Here is a 21,855-nt window from a genome sequence, read left to right as displayed (position 1 = left end):
CCTCCCATCAATGACATGTCTTGATTCCTATTCCTTACATTAAAAATTAAACTGTTTTAATTAATTTTATTGGCATACGACTGCATAGAATGACTATGTAATTGTCATTTTAGATTAACTCCATACCAGATCACAAGGAAAAACTTTGAAACGCCAATAACTTGTGATAGTATATTCAAGTTATCTGGGGAAGAAAAAAACACCTCCTTGAAATGTAGTTTTGTTTGGCCCTTTGTTTTGGCTTATTTCTCTCTACTACCACTGTGATTTAACCTGCATAAAATGCTCAAAGGAGCTTTTCCAAACGCTTGTGTTTGTGGAAAGTTGTTCCTTTCTACCATACTTGTCTAATAATGCGGCTGTCTTGTTCCATCCAGCCATAGAGCTGAAAATGCTTCCCAAACGTTGCACCGGGCCCAGGGACATTGTGAATCGAAAAAAAAAAAAAAAAAAAAATTCTAACTATCTTTTTACAGCGTGGCTCAGCGCGCTTCGCCCACACTTCCACGTGTGAGAAATGAAATATAAAACGACTCTCTCATGGGCACAGAGTCGATGAGAGGTTGAGCGAGGACTGGAACCTTCTGAGTAACCGCTACTTGAGGGAAAAAAACAAACAAAAACAAAAAAACATACACCTTTGAATAAATGCTCAGCTGCTCAGGTCCAGTATTTGGAAGCTGGAGACAATACCAAAACCGTACCCAGAAACAGCTGTCTGCCACCTGAGGACCCCACGACACTGACCTTCGAGGGAGTCCCATCATCGAGGGAGCCCCATCACTCCCGGCCACGCGGGGTCAGCCTTCACTAAGTACAGACTCCGTGCGGCCCCTTCTCCTTCTCCAAGGAAAAGTCTGCGGCCGAAAACTCCAGGGCTGACCTGTGCCCACCACTATCATTCTCCGTCGCCCAAACCTCCCTGCCCAACCATTTACCTGAGACGAGCCTGGCATAGCCCGAGGGAGTCGACACTGCGCGCTCGCCGAGTTTCTCAGGCCGAGTGCGCAGCCACCGCGTCAGCCAATCGCCACTGCCTCAGAGCCTCCTGGCTCGAGACTCACCCACAGACGACCCGGCGGAGGAGCGGGGCGGCGCGCGAGGGCCTACGGGACGGCGGCGCGCCGCAGGGGAGAGCGCAGGCGGCGCGCACCGGGCATGCGCGTGCCGCGCTGCCGGGCCGCGAGGCGGGGCCTCCAGGCGAAAGAGAGAGCTTGGGAAGAAGGCCCGGGAGAAGTTTGGAGAGAAAGTAGTCGAACTTAGTCTGTTGCGGTGGCTGCCCTAACGGGACGCTTATGGTTGTCGAATCCAAGACGACGAGCGCACAATGCTCTTTCTCTTCTGAAAGAGCAAAACGTTGTCTGGACAAAACCTAATAGGATTAGAAAAGAGAGAACGCCGAACTAAAAACGGCGTCTTGTGGCCTCATACTTGGCCTCGTCGAGTTTTCCCAGGACCTGGCGAGATTGTGGTTTCCTTCTTTGTGTGTGGTTTGGGATGAGAGGTGGGAGGGGCGTGTTTCGAGGCGGCGGTCGGCACCAGATCGGGCTCCGGTTGGGTGAGCAAAAGTAGTATCTAGATCCTGGCCAAAGAACGTTTCACACTAAAACCTTGGAGCTGGTGACTTTTTTTTTTTTTTTTTGACTGAAGTGCTGGAATGAGATTACGATATGTGAATCCTCTAAGAAAAAATGTTAAACCTTACAGAATTTTAAAATGTCCAAAGTTTTCAATTCGCTTACCTCCGTGAACTAAGAATGGTATAATTAACTGCTAGTAATTTAAATTGGGGTTTTTTGTTCCATAGTTCAGAATTGCTTTTATAAATGTCACTTTAACTCCTGTTACTCATGATTCCTTCAGACACCAAATACTTAGTGACCACATACTATGTGCCAGGTACTCTTCTGGGTGCTGAGTAATGAGCGATAATATTTTTTAATACACCCCAGAGAATAGGCATAATAAGAGGTGCTGACGGGTTCCTAAATTTGTGGTTAAAGTTAACGAAAGGAACTTATCCTTTAGTAAGTGTACAAAAGAGAGTTTAAAAAACTGAAAAAGGCCGGGCGCGGTGGCTTACGCCTGTAGTCCCAACACTTTGGGAGGCTGAGGCAGTGGGATCGCTTGAGCCCAGGAGTTCGAGACCAGCCTGGACAACATAGCGAGACCTTGACTTTACTAAAAATCAAAAAAATTAGCTGGGCATGGTGGTGCATACCCGTAGTCCCAGCTACTAGGGAGGCTGAGGTGGGAGAATCACTTGAGCCCCGGAGGTGGAGACTGCAGTAAGCTACGATGGCTTGCGCCACTGCACCCCAGCCTGGGGGACAGAGCATGACGCTGTGAAAACTAACAAAATGGAAAAGTTGAATGTAAATTAACTTGGAACAACAGAGGTTATAATATTCACAAAATTTTCGTTATGTATGCTGTAATGAACAGACAGTGTTCTCAGGAAGTTTGTTACAGATTCGGCTTTGAAATGCTTTTTTTTTTTTTTTTTGCTTCAGTCAGGATTTGAATCATATTTATGAACATAAAATACCATAAAAATCTATGAGACAAAAACAGAGTGTACAGTTTATCAGAGTAAATACTCCAATCGGGAAGTATATAGCTTGTGCAAAGGCTTAGAGCCAAATCAAATTATGTGTAAAACAAAGGAAAAAGTTGATTTTCCTGGCTAGGAAATAAGAAATAAAGCAGGATAGTGACTACCACAATGAGAACATTCAAACCATGTAATGAATTAGTAGAATAAATTTAGAGAAAAATTATAATATTTTTCATTGAGTAAAGTTCATTTCCTCCATTTTTTAAAGCCCATTATCTGGGTGCTTACAGTCTCCGGGATAAAGAGAAACCTCATATTTTCTTTCCTTTTAGTAAGCTGATTTTTTCTCTCTCTGTCTCTCTCTCTCTGTTTTATGCAGTGAGTTCAAACATTAGGACTAATTCTCCCTATTCTTTTTCCTTTTTTCCTAACATACCTGAAGTAACTCATTAATGTTCTTTCCTTAAACTTTTGATACCACAACAGGTAAGTTTTCCCCTACTCCCCTCCACCACCACCATAACCAACATATCCATTTCTTCATTTTCTATTGTTCTAACAGTTGCCTGTCTATAAGAAATGAAAGAGATAAATTAGAGCTTTTTTCTTTTCTCAAAATGATTATCAAAGATATTGTCTATGTCCTCATCCCTCATATAAGCTGGGCTTTTGCAGAAATATGGATGAAGATGAGAAGAAGAAAATGAACCACTCTTTTGTTACAGGGAAAAAAAAGGAATGTCATATTATTAATATTATCAAGTCTATTAATGTCAGATCATTAATATTCTTAAGTCTCTAAATATTAGGCTTCTGCAATGTGTCACACACTGATCAGTTCTGGAAATAAAATAATGAATAACAATTAGGCACACAAGTAGCTGAGAATACCATATGCATTAATCAGGGTTCTCCAGAGAAACAGAACCAACAGGATATGTGTGTACACACAGAGACTACATAGAGAGAGGGACAGTGATTTATTGTAAGGAAATGGCTCATGCAGTTGTGGACTTTTAGTGAGTCCAAAATCTGAGGGAAGAGGCAGGCAACCCTCAGAAAAGAATTGTGTTTGGACACACATGGAATGTAATCTGTTCTATTCAAAGTCTGGTGATTTAAATGGTAATCTCATCAAAAAAACACCTTCACAGAAGCATCCAGGATAATGTTTCACCAAATATCTGTGCACCATGGCCCAGCCAAGTTGACAAAATTAATCATCACAATGTGTAAACTGAGAAATGGCTTTGGGAGAGGCGAGTTCAGGGGATGAGGAAGACAGAGTCAGGAAAATCTGAAGGAGATAATGCCTCCTGTAGTATGAATGAGACTTAGCAAGGTGAAGAGATGAGGGTGGAGGTGCAGAGAAAACAGAATTCCTTATAAAGGAATCAATATGGGGGTGAGATACTGTAAGGAGCTATAAGCAATTTAGTATCACAGTATAAAATTTAACATGGAAAGTGGTGGGAAATGAAGTTGGAGAGATTATGAAAGGTCTTTTTAAAAAATAGAGTTGGGGACTCACTATGTTGCCGGGGCTGGTATCAAAGTCCTGGCCTCAAGCAGTCCTCCCACTTTGGCCTCCCAAAGTGCTGGGATTACATGCATGACACACCATGCCAGACAATATAAATGATCTCCTAATTAAGTACCTTGGACTTGATTCTATAGTCAATGAATATTGAAAGTTAAACAGGAGTGATGAGATTAGATTTACACTTTCATTCATCAATTTGGAAATACATTTCAGAATCAAAATTCTCAAGTTTGCAAAACTAGTTAATCTAATTGAAAAATGATAAAAAGGCTGGGCTCTGTGGCTCATGCCTGTAACCCCATCACTTTGGGAGGCTGAGGTGGGTGGTTCACTTGAGGCTAGGAGTTCGAGACCACCCTACCCAACATGGTGGGACCCCCCACCCGTCTCTACTAAAAATACAAAAAATAGCCAGGCATGGTGGCACATGTCTGTAATCCCAGCTACTCAGGAAGCTGAAGCATGAGAATCACTTGAACCAGGAGGTGGAGGTTGCAGTAAGCCAAGATTGCATCATTGCACTCTAGCCTGGGTGACAGAGTTAGACCCTGTCTCAAAAAATAAATAAATAAATAAATAAATAAATAAATAAATGTATGTGGTAAAGCAGTATAGATGGAAAAGGGTGGCTTGAAGAAGTAGGAAATAGTTTGCAAAATCTAGTAAATAACTAGTTGAGAAAGAGGAAAGTGTTGATGGTACTAAAGAAATTGGTGAATAAGTAAGTTCAGTTTTTGATAGAATGAGTTTGAATTCTAGGGAAGCATCTTAGAGTAGCTTTCCAGCAGTCACATGCAAGGAAGCATTCTAGACTGGGCTAGACATGAGATTAATTAACATAGATATGATGGATAAAGCTATTTTTCAAATTTTCAAGTCAGTATCATAGCACTTTGCTTGACTATAGTAATCCTTTTAAAGGATATGAGGATCCTTTAGCTACTACCTGTCTAAAGGATCATGATTCATTTTTTAATAGGCTTTTTTCATGTACTTTAAGTTCTAGGGTACATGTGCACAACGTGCAGATTGGTTACATTGGTATACATGTGCCATGTTGGTTTGCTGCACCCATGAACTTGTCATTAACATTAGATATTTCCCCTAATGCTATCCCTCCCCCATCCCCCCACCACCCAACAGGCCTGGGCATGTGATATTCCCCTCCCTGCGTCCATGTATTCTCATTGTTCAATTCCCACTTATGAGTGAAAACATGTGACGTTTTCTGTCCTTGTGATATTTGGCTAAGAATGATGGTTTCCAGCTACAAAGGACATGAACTCATTCTTCTTTATGGCTGCATAGTTTTCCATGGTGTACATGTGCCACAGTTTCTTAATCTGGTCTATCATTGATGGACATTTGGGTTGGTTCCAAGTCTTTGCTATTGTGAATAGTACCACAATAAACATACGTGTGCATGTGTCTTTATAGTAGCATGATTTATAATCCTTTGGGTATATACCCAGTAATGGGATTGCTGGGTCAAATGGTAATTCTAGTTCTAGGTCCTTGAGGAATCGCCACACTGTCTTCCACAATGGTTGAACTAATTTGCACTCCCAACAACAGTGTAAAAGCATTCCTATTTCTCCACATCCTCTCCAGCATTTGTTGTTTCCTGACTTTTTAATGATCACCATTCTAACTGGCATGAGATGGTATCTCATTTTGGTTTTGATTTGCATTTCTCTGATGATCAGTGATGATGAGCATTTTTTCATCTGTCTTTTGGCTGCATAAACGTCTTCTTTTGAGAAGTGTCTGTTCATATCCTTTGCCAACTTTTTGAGGGGGTTGTTAGTTTTTCTTGTAAATGTGTTTAAGTTCTTTGTAGATTCTGGATATTAGCCCTTTGTCAGATGGATAGATTGAAAAAAATTTTTCCTATTCTGTAGGTTACCTGTTCACTCTGATGATAGTTTCTTTTGCTGTGCAGAAGCTGTTTAGTTTAATTAGATCCCATATGTCTATTTTGCCTTTCATTGCCATTGCTTTTGGTGTTTTAGTCATGAAGTATTTGCCCATGCCTATGTCCTGAATGGTATTGCCTAGGTTTTCTTCTAGGGTTTTTATGCTTTTAGGTCTTACATTTAAGTCTTTAATCCATCTTGAGTTAATTTTTGTACAAGGTGTAAGGAAGGGATCCAGTTTCAGCATTCTATATATGGCTAGCCAGTTTTCCCAGCACCATTTATTAAATAGGGAATCCTTTTCCCATTGCTTATTTTCATCAGGTTTGTCAAAGACCAGATGGTTGTAGATGTGTGGTATTATTTCTGAGGCCTTTGTTCTGTTCCACTGGTCTATATATCTGTTTTGGTACCAGTACCATGCTATTTTCATTACAGTAGCCTCGTAGTATAGTTTGAAGTCAGGTAGCGTGGTGCCTCCAGCTTTGTTCTTTTTGCTTAGGATTGTCTTGGCTATGCAGGCTCTTTTTTGGTTACATATAAAATTTAAAGTAGATTTTTCCAATTCTGTAAAGAAATTCAGTGGTCGCTTGATGGGGATAGCATTGAATCTATCAACTATATTAGGCACTATGGCCATTTTCATGATATTGATTCTTCCTATCCATGAACATGGAATGTTCTTCCATTGTTTGTGTCCTCTTTTATTTTGTTGAGCAGTGGTTTGTAGTTCTCCTTGAAGGAGTCCTTGACAGCCCTTGTAATTTGGATTCCTTAGTATTTTATTCTCTTTGTAGTAATCCTGAATGAGTGCTCATTCATGATTTGGCTCTCTGTTTGTCTGTTCTTGGTGTATAGGAATGCTTGTGATTTTTGAACATTGATTTTGTATCTTGAGACTTTGCTGAAGTTGCTTATCAGCTTAAGGAGATTTTGGGCTGAGACAATAGGGTTTTCTAAATATACAATCATGTCATCTGCAAACAGAGACAATTTGACTTCCTCTTTTCCTAATTCAATACCATTTATTTCTTTCTCTTGCCTGATTGCCCTGGCCAGAACTTCCAACACTATGTTGAATAGGAGTGGTGAGAGAGGGCATCCCTGTCTTGTGCCAGTTTTCAAAAGGAATGCTTCCAGTTTTTGCCCATTCAGTATGATATTGGCTGTGGGTTTGTCATAAATAGCTCTTATTATTTTGAGATACATTCCATCAATACCTAGTTTATTGAGAGTTTTTACCATGAAGGGCTGGTTGAATTTTGTCAAAGGCCTTTTCTGCATCTATTGAGATAATCATGTGGTTTTTGTCTTTGGTTCTGTTTATGTGATGGATTACATTTATTGATTTTGGCATATATTGAACCAGCCTTGCATCCCAGCGATGAAGCCCACTTGATCATGGTGGATAAGCTTTTTGATGTGCTGCTGGATTCAGTTTGCCAATATTTTATTGAGGATTTTCACATAGATGTTCATCGTGGATATTGGCCTAAAATTCTCATTTTTTGTTGTGTCTCTGCCAGGCTTTTGGTATAAGGATGATTCTGGCCTCATAAAATGAGTTAAGGAGGATTCCCTCTTTTTCTATTGATTGGAATAGTTTCAGAAGGAATGGTAGCAGCTCCTCTTTGTACCTCTGGTAGAATTCAGCTGTGATTCCATCTGGTCCTGGACTGTTTTTGGTTGGCAGGCTATTAATTATTGCCTCAATTTCAGAGCCTGTTATTGGTCTATTCAGAGATTCAGCTTCTTCCTGGTTTAGTCTTGGGAGGTTGTATGTGTCCAGGAATTTACCCATTTCTTCTAGATTTTCTAGTTTATTTGCATAGAGGTGTTTAGAATATTTTCTGATGGTAGTTTGTATTTCTGTGGAATCGGTGGTGATATCCCCTTTATCATTTTTTATTGTGTCTATTTGATTCTTCTCTCTTTTCTTCTTTTTTAGTCTTGCTAGCAGTCTATCAATTTTGTTGATCTTTTCAAAAAACCAGCTCTTGAATTCGTCGATTTTTTGAAGGGTTTTTTTTGTGTGTTTGTCTATCTCCTTCAGTTCTGCTCTGATCTTAATTATTTCTTGTCTTCTGTAGCTTTTGAATTTGTTTTCTCTTGCTTCTCTAGTTTTTTAAATTGTGATGTCAGGTATAAACTTTAGATCTTTCCTGCTTTCTTGTGAGCATTTAGTGCTATATATTTCCATCTACTCACTGCTTTAAATGTGTCCCAGAGATTCTGGTACACTGTGTCTTTGGTCTCATTGGTTTCAAAGAACATCTTTATTTCTACCTTTATTTCATTATTTACCCAGTAGTCATTCAGGAGCAGGTTGTTCAGTTTCCTTGTAGTTGTGTGGTTTTGAGTGAGTTTCTTAATCCTGAGTTCTAATTTGATTGCACTGTGGTCTGAAAGACAGTTTATTGTGATTGCTGTTCTTTTACATTTGCTGAGGAGTGTTTTAGTTCCAATTATGTTGTCAATTTTAGAATAAGTGTGATGTGGTGCTGAGAAGAATGTATATTCTGTTGATTTGGCATGGAGAGTTATGTAGATGTCTACTAGGTCTGCTTGGCCCAGAGCTGAGTTCAAGTCCTGGATAGTCTTGTTAATTTTCTGTCTCATTGATCTGTCTAACATTGACAGTGGGTTGTTAAAGTCTCCCATTATTATTGTGTGGGAGCCTAAGTCTCTTTTTAGGTCTCTAAGAACTTGCTTTGTGAATTTGGGTGCTCCTGTTTTGGGTGTATATATATTTAGGATACTTAGCTCTTGTTGTTGAATTGATCCCTGTACCATTATGTAATGGCCTTGTCCCTTTTCATCTTTTTTGGTTTAAAGTCTGTTTTATCAGAGACCAGGACTGCAACCCCTGCTTTTTTTTTTTTTTTTTTTTGTTGTTGTTGCTTTCTGTTTGCTTGGTAGCTCTTCCTCCATCCCTTCATTTTGAGCCTATATGTGTCTTTGCACATGAGATGGGTCTCCTGAATACAGCACACCGATGGGTCTTGACTCTTTATCCGATTTGCCAGTCTGTGTCTTTTAATTGGGGCAATTAGCCCATTTATATTTAAGGTTAATATTGTTATGTGTGAATTTGATCCTGTCATTATGATGTTAGCTGGTTATTTAACCCATTAATTGATGCAGTTTCTTCATAGCATCGATGGTCTTTACAGTTTGGCATGTTTTTGCAGTGGCTGGTACCGGTTGTTCCTTTCCATGTTTAGTGCTTCCTTCAGGAGCTCTTGTAAGGCAGGCCTGGTGGTAACAAAATCTCTCAGCATTTGCTTGTCTGTAAAGGATTTTATTTCTCCTTCACTTATGAAGCTTAGTTTGGCTGGATATGAAGTTCTGGGTTGAAAATTCTTTTCTTTAAGAAGGTTGAATATTGGTCCCCACTCTCTTCTGGCTTGTAGGGTTTCTGCCGAGAGATCTGCTGTTAGTCTGATGGGCTTCCCTTTGTGGGTAACCTGACCTTTTTCTCTGGCTGCACTTAACTTTTTTCCTTCATTTCAACCTTGGTGAATCTGATGATTATGTGTCTTGGGATTGCTCTTCTCAAGGAGTATCTTTGTGGCGTTCTCTGTATTTCCTGAATTTGAATGTTGGCCTGCCTTGCTAGATTGGGGAAGTTCTCCTCGAGAATATCCTGAAGAGTGTTTTCTAACTTGGTTCCATTCTCCTCATCACTTTCAGGTACATCAATCAAACGTAGATTTGGTCTTTTCACATAGTCCCATATTTCTTGGAGGTTTTGTTCATTTCTTTTCACTCTTTTTTCTCTAAACTTCTCATCTAGCTTCAATTCATTCATTTGATCTTCAATCATTGATATCCTTTCTTCTGCTTGATTGAATCAGGTATTGAAGCTTGTGTATGCTTCACAAAGTTCTCATACTGTGGTTTTCAGCTCCATCAGTTCATTTAAGTTCTTCTCTACACTGATTATTCTAGTTAGTCATTCATCTAACCTTTTTTCAAGGTTTTTAGCTTCCTTGCAATGGGTTAGAACGTGCTTCTTTAGCTCAGAGAAGTTTGTTATTACTGACCTTCGGAAGCCCCCTTCTGTCAACTCGTGAAACTCATTCTCCATCCAGTTTGGTTTCCTTGCTGGCGAGGAGTTGTGATCCTTTGGAGGAGAAGAGGTGTTCTGGTTTTTGGAATTTTCAGCCTTTCTACTCTGGTTTCTCCCCATCTTTGTGGTTTTATCTACCTTTGGTCTTTGATGTTGGTGACCTACAGATGGGGTTTTGGTGTGGATGTCCTTTTTGTTGATGTTCATGCTATTCCTTTCTGTTTGTTAGTTTTCCTTCTAACAGAGAGGCCCCTCAGCTGCAGGTCTGTTGGGGTTTGCTGAGGCTTGGCCTACGCAGCAAGGTCCACTCCAGACCCTGTTTGCCTGGGTATCACCAGCAGAGGCTGCAGAACAGCAAATATTGCTGCCTGATCCTTCCTCTGGAAGCTTCGTCCGAGAGGGGCATCCGTCTGTATGAGGTGTCTGTCGGCCCCATCTTCTGCGTCAATCTCGCTCAGACCTGTAGACCAGAACTGTTCCTATTCGGCCATCTTGAAAGCAACTTCAATAGGCTTTCCCTTGTTATTTTTTGTTTTATTTTTAAATTTTTTTTTTTATTATGGAACACTTCACAAATTTGTGTGTCATCCTTGTGCAGGGGCCTAATCTTCTCTGTATTGTTCCAATTTTATGTGCTTTAGACCCTTGCATTAGTATTTGTTACAACTGATGAACCAATATGGATACGTTATTAACTAAAGTCTGTAGTTTACATCGTGGTTTGTTCTTGGTGTTGTACAGTTTTATAGAGTTTGCCAACAGCACTCTGTCATGTATTTACTATTACAGTATCATACAGAATAGTTTCACTGTCCTAAAAATCCCTTGTGTTCATCTATTCATCTCTCCCTCTCCCACCCTCCTCTGGCAACCACTCTTTTTTTTTCTTGTACTGTCTGTATAGTTTTTGCCTTTTCCTGAATGTCATATAGTTGGCATCATATATAGCCTTCTTAGATTGCTTCTTTTACTAAGAAGCATATAGCCTTCTTAGATTGGCTTCTTTTACTAAGCAATATGTATTTAAGTTTCCTCCATATCTTCTCAAGACTTGATAGTTCATGTGTATTTATTTATTTATTATATTTTATTTTTGCTAGAAACAGAGTCTCACTGTATTGCCCAGGCTGCTGTTAAACTCATGGGCTCAAGCAATGCTCCCACCTTAGTCTCCCAAAGTGCTGGGATTCCACTGCTCCCAGCAGCTCCTATCTTTTTTTTTTTTTTTTTTTTGAGACGGAGTCTCGCTCTGTCGCCCAGGCTGGATTGCAGTGGCACAATCTCGGCTCACTGCAAGCTCCGCCTCCCGGGTTCACGCCATTCTCCTGCCTCAGCCTCTCCGAGTAGCTGGGACTACAGGCGCCCCCCACCACACCCGGCTAATTTTTTGTATTTTTAGTAGAGATGGGGTTTCACCATGGTCTCGATCTCCTGACCTCGTGATCCGCCCGCCTCAGCCTCCCAAGTGCTGGGATTGCAAGCTCCTATCTTTTTATGGCTGAATAGTATTTGTTTATTCATTCACCTTTTTTTTCTTTTCTTTACCTCTGTGTGTTTTTTTTTTTTTTTGACAGGGTCTCACTCTGTCATCTAGGCTGGAGTGCAGTGGCACAATCTCGGCTCACTGCAGCCTCGACCTCCTGGACTCAAGCAATTCTCCTGTCTCAGCACCCCTGAGTAGTTGAGACTACAGGTGTATGCCACCACGCCAGGCTAAATTTTTGTATTTTTTGTAGAGACACAGTTTTGCCGTGTTGCCCAGGCTGGTCTTGAACTCCTGAGCTCAAGTGATTCATCCCCTTCAGCCTCCCAAAATGTTGAGATTACAGATGTGAGCCACTGCGTCCGGCCTCCATTCACCTATTGAAAGACTTCTTAGTTGCTTCCAAGTCTTGGCAATTATGAATAAAGCTGCTATAGACATCTATGTATTTTTTTTTGTGTGTAAATATATGTTTTATATTTGTGTAAATGTAAGTTTTCAACTCATTTGGGTGAATACCAAGGAGTGAAATTGCTGGATTATATGTGAATAGTTTGTTTGGTTTTGTAAGAAACTGCCATACTGTATTCCAGAGTGGAGTTAGTATTTTGCCTTCCCCCCAGCAATGATTGAGAGTTCTTGTGTCTCCACATCCTCAGCAGCATTTGTTGTCAGTAGTTTGGGTTTTTTGCATTCTCATAGATGTATAATGGTATTTTATTGTTGTTATAATTTGTAATTCCCTAGTGGAATACTGTGTAGTGTTCAGCACCTTTTCATATGCTTGTTTGCCTTCTGTATTATCTTCTTTAGAGAGGCGTCCATTCACATCGTTTTGCCTGTTTTTGATTATTTGGGCCATAACTGGATTGCTGTTTTTTTCTAGCAGTGAAAACCCTAGCCCTAGCCCCTTTCTTTTTTTTTCTTTTCTTTTTTGCCATCCAAATTGGCTTATAATTATATGTTACATACACACATTTATATCACATCCTGTTTTGTTTTAATTATTCACTGCAACGAAGTTAAGGTTAGACGGATACTCTCAAACACTGCTGTTAGATATATAACTTGGCTCAACCTTACTAGAAAATGATTTTGCAGTTTTTAAAATTGGCAGATAAAATTTTACATGCTTCTCGGCTGGGCGTGGTGGCTCACACCTGTAATCCCAGCACTTTGGGAGGCCAAGGCAGGCGGATGATTAGGTCGGGAGTTCGAGACCCGCCTTACCAACATGGTGAAACCCGGTCTCTACTAAAAATACAAAAATTAGCCAGACCTGATGGCGCGTGCCTGTAATCCCAGCTACTCAGGAGTCTGAGGCAGGCGAATCACTTGAACCAGGAAGGCAGATGTTGCAGTGAGCCGAGATTGCACCACTGCACTCAAGCCTGAGTGACAGAGCGAGACTCCATCTCAACAAAGCAAAACAAAACAAATTTACATGCTTCTCATGTAAAATACGATGTTTTAAAATATATGTGCCTTGTGAAATGGCTAAAGCTAGCTAATTAACACGTGTTACCTCACAAAGTTATCTCTTCTTTGGTGAGAATACTTAAAATCTACTCTCTAAGTCCGGGCACAGTAGCTCACAGCTGTAATCCCAGCACTTTGGGAGGCCAAGATGGGCAGATCACTTGAGGTCAGGAGTTCAAGACCAGCCTGCCCATCATGGCGAAGCCCCATCTCTACAAAAACTACAAAAATTAGCCGGGCATGGTGGCAGGCACCTGTATCCCAGCAACTTGGGCAGCTGAGGCAGGAGAATTGCTGAACCCAAGAGGCGGAGGTTGCAGTGAACCCAAATTGTGCCACTGCACTCTAGCCTGGGCGACAAAGTGAGACTCTGTCTCAGAAATAAATAAATAAAATAAATAAAATAAAATACATTTTGAAATGGTTATATCTAGCTACTTAACACATGTATTATCTCATATTTATTTATTTATTTATTTATTTTGGTGAGAATACTTAAAATCTACTCTCTAAGGCCAGGCATGGTGGCTCAAACCTGTAATCTCAGCACTTTGGGAGGCCGAGGCAGGCACATGAGTTGAGGTCAGGAGTTCAAGACCAGCCTGGCCAACATGGTGAAACCCCGTCCCTACTAAAAATACAAAAATTAGCCAGGTGTGGTGGCGCATGCCTGTAATCCCAGCTACTTGGGAGGCTGAGGCAGCAGAATCGCTTGAACCCAGGAGGCAGAGGTTGCAGTGAGCTGAAACTGCGCCACTGCACTCCAACCTGGGTGACAGAGTAAGACTCCATCTCAAAAAACAAACAAACAAACAAACACATCTACTATAAGTATTTTTCAAAAATACAATATATTGTCATTAACTGTAATCACCATGTTGTACAACTGGTTGCTTGTTTTTTAACGTTGAGTTTTAAGACTCTATATATTTGAGATACATATCCTTCATCAGATATGTATTTTGTAAATATTGTCTCCCATTCTCTGGCTTGTTTTTTCATTCTTTTAATAGTGTCTTTCACAGAGCAGAAATTTTTAATTTTAACAAACAGTCCAACTTACGAATTTCTTCGTTCATGAATCATGTTTTTGGTGTTGAATCTAAAAACTCATTGCTAAGTGAAGATCACCTAGATATTCTCAAATGTTATAAAAGTTCTCTCATCGAGTGTCTTATATTTAGGTTTGTGAGTTCTTTTTAATTAACTTTTATGAAGGAATAGGCCATTGTGTAGATCCATTCTTTTGCATGTTGATGTCCAATTGTTCCAGCACCATTTGTTGAAAAGACTATCCTTTCTCCATTGAATTGCTTTGTTTTCTTTGTCAAAGATCAATTGACTGTACTGGTGGGGTCTATTTCTGGACTTTCTTTTTTTTTTCTGAGACAGAATCTTACTCTGTTGGCCAGTCTATTGCGCAGTGGCATGGTCTGGGTTCACCTCCACCTCCTGGGTTTAAGCAATGCCTGTGCCTCAGCCTCCTGAGTAGCTGGGATTACAGGCGCATGCCACCACGCCTGGCTAACTTTTGTATTTTTGCGAGAGATGGGGTTTCACCATGTTGGCCAGGCTAGTCTCGAACTTCTGACCTCAAGTGATCTGCCTGCCTCGGGCTCTCAAAATGCTGGGATTATAGGTGTGAGCCACCGTCTCCAGCCTCTTTCTGGGCTTTCTATTCTATCCCATTGACCTGTTTGTTCTTGATTATGGTAGCTTTGCAGTAAGTCTTGAAGTCAGTAGATCAGTCCTCCTACTTTATTCTCTATCTTCAGTATTGTTTTATTTTGGGTCTTTTGCCTTTCCATATAAAATTTAGAATCAGTTTGTTGATTTCCAACAAGTTCCAGTAAGTTCCAAATAACTTACTGAGATTTTGGCTGAATTGCATTGAATCTATAAATCCAATCGGTAAGAACTGACATCTAGTGACATCATAGTGAGCCTTCCTATTCATGAACATAGAATATCTATTTATTTATATTTTCTTTTCTTTCTTTCATCAGAGTTTTGTTAGGTCTTGTCCATATTTTGTTAGATTTATTCCTAAGTACTTCAAATGTTTGGTGCTAATGTACACAGCAGTGTATTTTTAATTTCAAATTCCAGTGGTTTATTGCTAGTGTGTAGGAAAACAATTGGTTTCCAAAATATTAAGCTGTATCAAGCAACCTTGCTATGATAACTTATTAGTTTTGGGAGAGTTTAAAAAATTGACTTCTTGGAATTTTCTACATAGATAATCATGTCATCTGTGAACAGTTTATTTGAAACTTCCCAACTGGTGTCCTTTCATGATTCATTTTCAGTTATCACATATGTAATTAAAAAAAAAAAACGGGCTGGGCACGGTGGCTAATGCCTGTAATCCCAGCACGTTGGGAGGCTGAGGCAGGAGGATCACAAGGCCAGGAGATCAATACCATCCTGGCTAACATGGTGAAAACCCGTCTCCACTAAAAATACAAAAAATTAGCCGGGCGAGGTGGTGGGCACCTGTAGTCCCAGCTACTCGGGAGGCTGAGGCAGGAGAATCGCGTGAACCTGGGAGGCGGAGCTTGCAGTGAGCCAAGATCGCGCCACTGCACTCCAGCCTGGGCGACAGAGTGAGACTCCGTCTCAAAACAACAACAACAACAACAACAACAACAACAACAACAACAACAACAAAACTAACTCAGTCTCCTTCCTGATCTCAGCATCAGATTCTCTGCCCTCCACTATTCCCTTTCTTAAATATCTAATAACAGAGCTTCAAAATACATGATTCCAAGTGCTTTAGAACTACGGGAATAAATCCACTATTAATGATTTCAGCACTTATCTCTCAATAATTGATAGAACACGCAGACAGAAAATCAGTAACGATACAGAAGACTTGAACAACAGTGTCAACCAACTTGTCTAATTGACATTTATAGAACAGACCACCTATCAACAGCAGAATACACATTATTTTCAGATTCACAAGGAATAATTACAAAGACAGACCATAATCAAGGCCATAAAACAAACACGAATACATTTTAAAAGATTCCAATCATATAGACTATGTCCTTTGACCAGAGTTCAGTAAACTAGGTATTTATATAGGAGAATGCTATTTGGAAAATCTCCAGGTTTTTAGAAACTAAATAACAAGCTTCCAGATCACCCATGGGATAAAGAATAAATCAAAAGAGAAATTTCTGAGCATTTTAAACTGATAAAAAGTGAAAGCACCATTTGTCAAAACCTAAGGAACTGCGCAACACGAAAAGTGAACCCTAATGTCAACTATGAACTTTAATAATAATGTATCAATATTGATTCATTAATGTACAAAATGCACTATACTTATGCATGATGTTAGCAATAAGAGAAAACCCTATGGGGTGCAGGTGGAAAGGTATATAAGAACTCTACTTTCTGCTCAATATTTTATTTGTTTGTTTTGTTTGTTTGTTTTTTTGTTTGTTTTTTGAGATAGGTTCTCCCTCTGTTGCCCAGGCTGGAATGCAGTGACACAATCTTGGCTCACCGTAGCCTCGACTTCCTTGGCTCAAGAAATCCTCCCACCTCAGCCTGCCAAGCAGCTAGGACTACAGGCCTGAGCCACCATGCTCGGCTGTTTTTTGTAGTTTTAGTAGAAATGGGATTTCACCATGTTGCCCAGGCTGGTCTTAAACTTCTGGGCTCAAGGGATCTGTCTGTCCACCTCGGCTTCCCAAAGTGCTAGGATTACATGCTGAGCCACCACGCCCAGCTGTCTGCTCAATTTTTCTTGAAACCTAAAACTTCTCTAAAAAAGTAAAGTCCGCCAGGCACGGTGACTCACTTCTGTAATCCCAGCACTTTGGCAGGTGGAGATGGTTGGATCACCTGAGGTCAGGAGATTGAGACCAGCCTGGTCAACATGGCAAAGCCCCATCTCTACTAAAAATACAAAAATTAGCCGGGCGTGGTGGCAAGTGCCTGTAATCCCAGCTACTCAGAGGCTGAGACATGAGAGTCGCTTGAACCAGGAGGCGGAGGTTGCACTGAGCCCAGATCACACCACTGTATTCCAGCCTGGGAGAAAGAGTGAGACTCTAAAACATAAATAAATAAATAAATAAATAAATAAATAAATAAAACTAGCTGGGCCTAGTGGCACGTGCCTGTAGTACCAGCTACTCTGGAGGCTGAGGCGGGAGAATTGCTTGAGCCCAGGAGGCAGAGGTTGCAGTGAGCCAAGATCGCGCCATTGCACTCCAGCCTTGACAACAAGAGGAAAACTCCACCTCAAAAAATAAAAAATAAAAAGGAAAGTCCTATAATTTAGATTAATGAAAAAAATCAAAATTTGTGGGATGCCTATAAAGCAGTACTTAAAAGAAATTTGTAGTACTAGACACCAATATTAGAGAAGAACAGCCTCAATAACCTTAGCTTCTACCTCAAGAAACTAATAAAGAACAAAATAAAATAGAGTAAATGAGAGAATGGAAATAATAATTATAAGAATAGAAATCAGTATAATAGAAAACAGGAAAGCAATACAGAAAAATGAATGAAATTAAAACCTGGTTCTCTGATAATACCAATAAAATTAAGTGATCAAGAAATAAAGGAGACATACCCAAATAAATGAAGGTTAATTAAAAAAAGAAAAAGAAAAAAAAAGACAGAAGACTACCAATATTAGAAACTAAAGAAGTGACATCACTACAAATTCTACAGATATATATATATATTTTTTTGAGACGGAGTCTTGCTCTTTTGCCCAGGCCAGAGTGCAGTGGCGCGATCTCCGCTCACTGCAACCTCCGCCTCCCGGGTTCACGCCATTCTCCTGCCTCAGCCTCCGGAGTAGCTGGGACCACAGGCGACCGCCACCGCGCCAGGCTAATTTTTTTTTTGTATTTTTAGTAGAGACGGGGTTTCACCCTGTTAGCCAGGATGGTCTCGATCTCCTGACCTTGTGATCCACCCGCCTCAGCCTCCCAAAGTGCTGGGATTACAGGCATGAGCCACGGTGCCCGGCTTCAAATTCTACAGATATTAAAAGAGGAATATGATTAAAATTTTTTGCCAATAAACTTGATAACTTACATAAAATGGACAAATTTCTTGCAAAGGTAAGCAAATATACCATCTCAGCTATAGTTTAACCTCAGCCAGGTCCAAAGGCAGCCTTGGAGCATGAGTTGCAACACAGTACAGTAGTCTCTCATTATTTGCAGTTTTGCTTTACACAGTTTCAGTTACCTGCAGTCAACCGTGGTCCAAAAATATTAAATGGAAAAATCCCAGAAATAAACAATTCATGCGTATTAAATTGTGTTGTTCGAGTGCATGATAAAATATTGGGCCATCCCATTCTGTCCTGCCTCAGATATGAATCATGCCTTTATCCAGCATTATCCATGATGTATACACTCCCCAACCTGTTAGTCATTGCCCCTGACATCCATGCACATCATCACTGCTCGATGACCCAGAATCACCAAGAAGCAGATGATCCTCCTTCTTATGTATGGTCAGAAGGTCAGTATTAGCCTAATGTTATGTCACAATGGCTATGTCATTCACCTCACTTCATCTTATCATGTAGGCATTTTATTTCACATCATCACAAGAAGAAGGCTGAGTACAGTACAGAAATATATTTTGAGAGAGAAAGAGGCCACATTCACATAACTTTTATTACAGTATATTGCTGTAATTGCTTTATTTTTATTATTTTTGTTAATCTCTTACTGTGCCCCGTGCCCAGTTTTTTTTTTTTTTTTAGACGGAGTTTCACTCTTGTTGCCCAGGCTGGAGTGCAATGGTGCAATCTCGGCTCACTGCAACCTCCGCCTCCCAGGTTCCAGCAAGTCTCCTGTCTCAGCCTCCCAAGTAGCTGGGATTACAGGCATGTGCCACCATGCTCAGCTAATTTTATATTTTTAGTAGAGACGGCGGGGTTTCACCATGTTGGCCAGGCTGGTCTCGACTTCCTGACCTCAGGCAATCCACCTGCCTCGGCCTCCCAAAGTGCTGAGATTACAAGCGTGAGCCACTGCGCCCAGCCTTACTGTGCCCAATTTAAAAATTACACTTTATCATAGATACATATGTATAGGAAGAAAATGTACTATTTGCTGTTTCAGGCATCTACTGGTGGTCTTGAAATGCATTCCTCCCAGCGGATAAGGTGAGGGGGGAGACTACTGTTTTGGCCCCACCGTAAGGCAAGGTCAGCATTTTGTTCCCCTTTTTATTTCAGTCAGTCACTGGCTATGGGTTTGCCTCCAGCATAGGGAAGTGGGAAATGGTGACATATGTAACCTCCCAGGTAAGGTAGTGATGTGTGTGACTTCACAAGCTTCTCTTTGGCTGAGGGCATGATATGGTTTGGCTGTGTCCCCACTCAAATCTCATCCTGAATTCTAGCTCCATAATTCCCTTATGTTGTGGGAGGGACCCACTGGGAGATAATTGAATCATGGGGGCGGTTCCCCCACTCCTTACCATTCTCATGGTAGTGAATAAGTCTCATGAGATCTGATGGTTTTATAAGGGGAAACCCCTTTCGCTTTGCTCTCATGCTCTTTTCTTGTCTGCCTCCATGTGAAACATGCCTTTCACTTTCTGAGATGATTATGAGCCCACCCCAGCCACGTGGAACTTTGAGTCCGTTAAACTTCTTTTTCTTTATAAATTACCCAGTCTTGGGTATGTCTTTATCAGCAGTGTGAAAACAGACTAATACAGGACATTTCTCTAGAAAATAAATTAACTATGAGTCCATAGCCATGAACACTCACAGCAGCTGGTATGGACAGGCCAGCTTGGTAAAGGGATCTGGCTGGGGCACCAACATCATCCACTACAATGACATTGAGACCTTTCTGATAAGAAGAATCAGCTAGGCATGGTGGCTCATGCCTGTAATCCTAGCACTTTGGGAGGCCGAGGCTGGCAGATCACCTGAAGTCAGGAGTTCGAGACGAGCCTGGCCAACATGGTGAAACCCCGTCTCTAGTAAAAATACAAAAATTAGCCAAGCTTCGTGGCAACTGCCTGTAATCCCAGCTTCTTGGGAGGCTGAGGCAGAATTGCTTGAGCCTGGGAGGCGAAGGTTGCAGTGAGCCGAGATCATGCAACTGCACTCCAGCCTGGGGGACACAGTGAGACCCCATTTCAAAAAAAAAAAAAAATGAAAAACAAAAAAAAGAAGAAATTAGCCTTGGGAAGGGGAAGAATATTCTTGGCAATAAACATCAAATGCAAAATTCGTGAGGCAGATCAAGCTTGAAATATTCAAATTCAGAAAGAAAACCTTTGTGTTTGGATCAGAGGCAAAACAGTATGAGACAAAGACATAGAAATGAGCTGTTCATACAGAGCCCCGAAAGGACCGTTATAAGTTTGATTTGGGTTTTAGGGCAACTGAAAGCCTTTGGAGGATTTTTGTTGTTGTTGTTTGTTTGTAAAGCCAGGGTTTCACCATGTTGCCCAGGCTAGTGTTGAACTCCTTGGCTCAAGCAATCTGCCCCCACTTGGCCTCCCAAAGTGCTGGGATGGGCTACTACGCCCTTTGGAGGATTTTTAAACAAGGACTGTCATGATCTACTATATGTTAAAAAATATGCTGATTACTGGCTGGGCACAATGACTTATGCCTGTAATCCCAGCACTTTGGGAGGCCGAGATGGGTGGATCACTTGAGGTCAGGAGTATGAGACCAGCCTGGCCAACTCGGTGAAACCCCATCTCTACTAAAAATACAAAAATTAGCTGGGTGTGGTTGTGGGTGCCTATAATCCCAGCTACTGGGGAGAATCACTTGAACCTGAGGCAGAAGTTGCAGTGAGCCGAGTTTGCACCACTGCACTCCAGCCTGGGCGACAGAGCAAGACTCCGTCTCAACAAAAGAAAAAAAAATGCTGAATACTGAGTGGAGACTATAAGGGCCAAGAGAATAATTAGGAAATGATTCCAGTAGTCCAAGTAAAACATACTATGGCTGGAACAAAGGTGGTTGCAATGGAGATAGACGTGAACAAAATCAGGATGTATTTGAAGGTAAAGTTTACAGGGTATGCTGATGGGCTAGATGTGGAGAGATAAGAAAATCAGGCACGAGTACTAGGTTTTTGGCTAGAACTATTCGATGGATAGTGATGGCATTTTCAGAAATAGGAAATATATGGGGAAAAAAGGGTTTGGGGTTCAGCAATCAAAAGTTCTGTTAAATTTAAGCTATCTCTTTTTCTTTTCTTTTTTTTTTTTTTTTTAGAGACAGGGTCTCTCTGTTGCCCAGGCTAGAGTGCAGTGGCGCTATCATAGTCATAGTTTGCTGCAGCCTTGAACTCCTTTCCTCAAGGGATCCTTCTGCCGCATGGGGTGGGGAGCCATTGCGTAGGGCAAACTATCTTTTTTTTGATACCCAAGTAAAGATGTAACATAAATAATTGGATACATAATTCTGGAGATTCAGGGACGTTGGTTATTTCCATGGCTGGAAACAAGAAATGGGGAGTCATCAGTGTATAAAAATTACTTTTAACTAAGGCCCTGGATGAGTTTACCTGAGAAGAGAATATGGATAAACAAAAGAAGAGAGTACATACCCACCCTCTGGAGCACTCCAATAGAGATTAGGTATAGGAGGAGGAAAGCAGAAAAAAACAAGATCAGACCCACAGGAGTAAGAAATACAGGAAAGTGTGGTATCATAGAAGCCAAGAGGAGAAAGGTTTTTTTATTTTTTATTTTTTGAGACACAGTTTCGCTCTTGTTGTCCAGGCTAGAGTGCAATGGCACAATCTGGGCTCACTGCAACCTCTGCCTCCC

At 40.9% G+C, this 21,855-nt stretch overlaps 1 protein-coding gene and 1 pseudogene across 6 annotated transcripts in view; both read right to left on the bottom strand.

The window, feature by feature from the left end:
- Positions 1 to 1,108, bottom strand: part of MIPOL1 (mirror-image polydactyly 1) — a 372,872-nt gene extending 371,764 nt beyond the window's left edge. For 3 of the 6 annotated variants that reach the window (XM_032180229.2, XM_058429762.1, XM_058429759.1), the window contains exon 1: positions 939 to 1,108. The gene's annotated coding sequence lies outside the window, so the exon portion shown is untranslated. The remainder of the gene's footprint in view (positions 1 to 938) is intronic. The other 3 variants (XM_058429760.1, XM_058429761.1, XM_058429763.1) reach the window with 1 other exon arrangement.
- Positions 1,109 to 10,641: 9,533 nt separating this feature from the next.
- On the bottom strand, positions 10,642 to 10,741 carry LOC116456380 (U6 spliceosomal RNA; annotated as a pseudogene).
- Between the last annotated feature and the right edge of the window lie 11,114 nt (positions 10,742 to 21,855).

This window comes from Hylobates moloch, unplaced genomic scaffold (assembly GCF_009828535.3).
Source record: "Hylobates moloch isolate HMO894 unplaced genomic scaffold, HMol_V3 SCAFFOLD_16, whole genome shotgun sequence".
Lineage (NCBI taxonomy): Eukaryota > Metazoa > Chordata > Mammalia > Primates > Hylobatidae > Hylobates > Hylobates moloch.
This window is presented reverse-complemented; position numbering and strand designations above follow the sequence as displayed.